Raw genomic sequence first — 5944 nt, 5'->3', positions numbered from 1 at the left:
GCGGAAATGAGTGAATTTCGAGAGCCTTCTGGATCCTTCGAGAAGGAGGCAACTTTATAAAAGCGAACGGCCGAACTCGGGGCATTTCGCTAAGAAAAATCGATGCGTGTATGCATTCTAGTGATTGCAGAAATTCGGTTTCGTGGAAAAATATTCATATATTTCAGTGCCGTTGTGTGACTACCGGAGTTATTCCGAGACAGACGATTTATCGCTGTTCTAATCGCTAAGGATCGTTTCGTTTGGTAACTTATATGTGTTAGCCAGTTCTCCTTTATACTGTGTGCCACTGATTTGAAAGGGACGAATGTGGATTTTAATTTGTTTAATAGATCCGTTATATTGGTATAGGTCTTACCCTCGATTACTTGATAAACGTCACCTTCAATCTTGTTGATAATAAATTGTACTAGTAGCGGTTCTTGAGCTGAAAGTCACACGCTCGTTCGCAAGCATGAATGAATTGAAGAACTAAAATTTTATAATCATCATAATTCAGAATGTTTGCAATTACGTCCTTTATTTTTAAATTGGGATCCATCATTGTCTGTCCTATTGGTTGGTGGAAAATTGTAACAGGATTCATCCTGATCAGACGATGCTCTAGTTTGCTCATTTGCATGTTGTTCATTATCACGAACTTTCTGCTCTAAATAATTTACTTGATCTGGCAGGTATGACAGTTTGCTTAAGTCAGTTTAAATACTTACTAATAGTTGAGATAGAGATTGCTATATCTACCAATTCTGTCCTTTTTGTTATTTTTTTGCGGTCGTTTATGTTTTTCGAGGCTGATGCCTTTTCTATTTCTGGATCCGTGCTCAATGGAACTGTATGAGCGTGTCGAGTATGCCATGATTAATGATTAATTAATAATGGTTTATTATAATTAACTAAATTAGAATATTAAAATGTATATATTTTCCTTTATATGATTTTAGTATAATAATAGTAAGGGCAATATATAATATGTATATATAATATGTATGTATAACTTGCAAAAATGAAATATGATTACGTACAAAATAGATTATATATATATATATATATATATATATATATATATATATATGTAAATAAAATGTATATTCATAAAAACTTAAATATTGTAATGAAAGGGAAATAAACGTATGCAATATGTAATATAATAACTGTGAATTACTGCAACTTATGGTTCCTCTACGTTAGTTTCTACATGTATAATTATTGTTTCTTCATCGGAATGGATTGTATCAACAGTTTCAGGATCCTGTTGGTATTAGAGATATTTAGCAGAACACTCGGGACAATCGTGCCCGATTTCAGAAATCGTCAATCTTACCTGGCAACGATCACAATTAATGCCAATTGTTAGACCAAAACAATCAATATTGTTAGGCAATGTTTAAAAACCTTGTGCCAATCTCCTTTGTCCGTAGGCCAACTACAGTCTTCCGTCTCAGTGGTCCAGTTGAAGCAGGATTCAAAATGTAGATTTATGATTGAGATTAAAATAAATGTTTAATTTCTGACAGAAACAAACTAGAATGGTTCTTCAATACTATTGATTGTATAAAAAGGGGTAAGAGGTCCTTGTGGATCTAAAGGGCACATAAGTATAATAAAATTATTTTCATTTCATTATTGTTGTAAATATAATGAATAATATAGTAAGTAATGCACTATTACGGGAGTAATTACGTGAAATAAGAAAAATGTGTATATATATTGTGACGTTGTCATCCCGCGCGCGTTCACCGGATCTCTCCCCGATCGCTGAGCGCGGAATACGCCCCCGCGCCAGTCGAAAACCGCGAGAGCCGTACCGATCTCCAGAGGGGCGTTATTTGTTGGATTTATTTCGCTATTTTTCAATTTCAATTATTGTTCTATTATTTCGATACGATATGGGAGCCTTATCGGAGGAGCGAGAAAGCAGCCGGGAAAACAACCATCAAAACAGCTTGAAAGACGAGAGGCGATCTTCGGGAGAACATGAGACGGAAGAGAATCATCGACAACCGAATTCTGAAGCATGAGATGAGGAGCCCGAGAGGATGAGAGCATTCTCGCGCCCGGACGCAGGACCGCGCGGAGATGTGTCCTCGAAGGACTCCGAAGGAACTCCACTGCCGCGAGGCGTAGCGGAAAGAAAAGAGGTCGCCAAGGACCGCCAGTGCGTACCTCGATCTCGAAGTTCCGACGAAGCCTGCCGATGCTCCCTCAGAAGGGTTCTGCGAAAATTATTGATCGCGATTTCGGGGGTGTGCGCGCCCCCGGTACGATCATGAGCGTGCCGCCCGGCGACTGCCTCGCGTATTATCACGCGATTGATCGTGATAACACGCACCCCAATTGCGCATCTCCGTATGGCCCGGCGTTACCGATTCTAGATCGCGACGATCCCGGGTCTCATCAGACTGGCGCGGACGTTAGCGTGATATAGACGTATGTGTAACGAAGACGTTTTGCGAGAGCCGGACAAGCGAGAGTGAACATGGAGAGATCCCGGACAAGATCGACGAGAATGTTTGCGGATTCCCGAAGACGAGGCCAAGTGAGGAGAGACCGCTGGACTCCAGGACTCCTGGAAAGAGAGCATCGGTTCCGGTGAGGTTATACCGCTAAATAATAGCCACGCTTTCGCTATATTGGAATCGTTCGTTCTGCCGTCGTGGCCGCAATTTTATGTTATTTTCGCGTTCGAGTTCCGTTCGGAATTTTGGTGTTGATCGCTTTGTCCTTAGCGTAATTGTGACTACGACACGGCCACGTCGGCAAGCGATCCGAACACCGAAAGGTCTTAGGTATTGATTTCGCGGATTCAATTATTATTGCGCGTTTTATACCGCATAAGTCGTCTCTGGAGATCGCGGATCGATAATACGACGTAATATACTAGTCGCAAAATTTCTCGCCCGTCTAGCGTATAAGTCATGTAGGCGTGAGTAGTCTGTCGCCGAGTGTGAGTCTGTCTCGCGATTATGTATCTCTTGTTAGCCGTCGAATGTGAGTGTGTTTCGTATGGATATATTTCTGTCTATTATTTTTTTCGTCGAATTATATGCGTTAGAATGGATGAGCGATAGAGTGATTTCGCGGTTGGTACGAAATATCGGAGTATACGGAATATCAGAGCGTTATGATCAATATTTGCACGGTGCATGCTTAGGAGTGCACTGGATGCATGTGGTTGACATACGGCAGGTTAAGATAGCAAGCGATATATTATCGATCCACGAGGGGTCCAATAATCGACCCGGTATAATTGTGCTCGGGCATAGGCCCGACCGACTTTGATTTAACGGCGTTTTATTTTCCGCGACGTTAAGCTGTCTCTAATATCCAGTCTCGCTTCCGCGAATTTATCAACGCCGAATAATTCACCGCTTATCTTTATGGTTTATTCATCCGGATACGATTCTTTCACAGTAATAAAATTGTTATTTTCTTGTTACCTCACGAGTTTACTTTCTTTTTACGTGCATCTATCGCTCTGTCTTTGCCTCTTGTCTCAATATCGCGTTCATTCAACATACGCCCTGCCCCTCTACGGTTAGGTGAGCCAGTCCGCCTGCGACGAAATCTACTTCTTTCTTTCGCGTCTTTTTCGCACTTATCTCGCGTATTTAACGAATTGATACGTGCAAGACCGTATTTGGCGCCCAATTAAAATTCTCGCGAGTTTTAAGGTTTCGTTACGTCACGCGCGGAACACCTTCCACCCCGTTCCTTCCCGGCGTGTAATTATATCTCTTCTTTTTTTGTCCACGATCCTTTTCCCACATCTCCGGCGAATCATATTTCTGTTCGTCGACGCAACCGAACATCCGCGCGACGGAGAAATTGCGACGGCAGACGCGCGCAGCGTTCGACGATTCGCGGAGGGAAAAGTCGTCGCAATATAGAATAGAATATGTATATGTAATATATATATATATATATATATATATATATATATATATATATATATATATATATATATATATATATATATATATATATAAATTAATATAGAAGCTTAATTTATGGGTTTTCGATTTGAGCTTCTACATTTATTATTATTACTTCATGAAAGTATGATACTTCGAAGGAGTCAGGATTTTGTCGAAATTCAATGTATTTCTCTGAACATTCGGGATACTCTTGTCCAATTTCTGAATTTGTCAATCTTGCTGGACAACGGTCATAATGTATAGTAATTCCTACTCCGTCAATTGCAAGAGTATGTCTGTAAACTTTTTCCCAATCCTCTTTTGCTGTAGGCCAAGTAGGTTAGCCTTTTGTATTGGTAGTCCAATTAAAGCACCGTTCGCAAAATACAAATGTATTATGAATATTAATATATGCCGTAAATTTTTGACAAAAATATACTTGCGTTAATTCTAGTAATTCTTCAACAGCAAAAGGGGGAGTAATGAGTATTTGAAAATCATGGAGACACATAGATATAATTAACTCTTAAGTAGTGGTTATAATAACTTTATGATGACAATATATTTAAAACGATTGAATAATAAAGTACATATACATTCCATATGCTAAAATAAAATTTATGTTAATTATAAGAACAATTATATAAAGTAAGTAAAATATGTATATATGTAATGCGTCTCAAATATTGCAATATAAGAAAATTAAAAATATAGAATATATGTATTAGTATAAAATTCAAAAATATATTAAAAACAGAAAGGTGTACTATAAAGAGTTATTTTGATTTCATTCGTTCAGAAACGATCTCAGCATATCGGGCATATCTATGGTCGTTTTCTGAGATTTTGTATAATGATGATGGACGACATTCAACCGTTATCGGTATTAGCTTATAACCTGATGAAGAAACGTTATTGATTTCTTGTGACTGTCTGTTTGATTTTGTCTCTACTGAAGTTGAGATATTTTGTAAATTTATGTGATACCACGCTAATAAGCGCCTTAATTTAGCTTTTCTGCCTCCACGCCGCGTCCTTGGCATATTTTAAAAAATTTACACAGTCGTTCGCGTGCGTCCGCATTTCTTTAGGCGTAATATATAGCATAAAGAACGTTTTAGTCTGTAGAAGTGAGCCGTCAAATTCAGCTCTAAACTATTACTGCAAAACGACTTCTTTGTCTCAAAATCCTCGACGAGCAAGCCGTATGCTCCTTATTTCAATCACCTAGTCGGATGAGGGAAAAACTTTTCAGAAACGGCAAGCTGGTAATTCCGCTCGGCAGAACCGTTCCTTCAGAGTATGCTACTTGTATGCCGCGTAGACGTGTAGACGGGAAATATTTAAAACTCAAATAGATTTAAAATAAGTTAATAATTAAGCAACACTGTTATTAAATTCAAAAGAACTTCTTGAAATTTGAGCACTTCTATTTAATTATTAATTTAAGCTGAATGTCGCGCACTCACTTCAAGCTGAAAGAAATTGTTATATAATAAGACAGGTCAATTTTTGATTATCCCATCGCTGCCACCAAATTTTTATATGTTACGTTCTGACGTTATTAGTTAATAAAAAAAAATATATATTACATATCTTAGAAAAGTGTAGAAAAGTGTAGTAAAGTGTAATTATATATCTTAGAAAAGTGTAGGAAAGTTTAGTGAAGTGTAATTAGCCAATCTATATGCGCAATTATTAAAAGTGTAGCAGTGTACAAGAGCAGCATATCGCTATGTAATTTTTATTTATTTATTTAAATCTTATCATAAGAGGCGCAACGATATTATTTGAATATAAGGAATGATTCGGAATTCATCAATTTATTTTTGGGTCATTCCGCTTACATCGAGTTTCCCGGGACTCAGAAGGTTTTCGATCTGTCACTTTAATCTGCGATAATAATAATAAAATTGTAACTTACTCGATTTCTTATACACGCAGAGTAATTCCCTCTTATGGTTGGATCCTTAATATTATAATAGTAATAATGGCCTTATCGTAATAGAGGAATACAATTGGATTTAATG

This window comes from Cataglyphis hispanica, chromosome 24 (genome assembly GCF_021464435.1).
Source record: "Cataglyphis hispanica isolate Lineage 1 chromosome 24, ULB_Chis1_1.0, whole genome shotgun sequence".
NCBI classification, from domain to species: Eukaryota; Metazoa; Arthropoda; class Insecta; order Hymenoptera; family Formicidae; genus Cataglyphis; species Cataglyphis hispanica.
The sequence above is the reverse complement of the archived record's forward strand: the minus strand, read 5'-3'. Positions refer to the sequence as shown.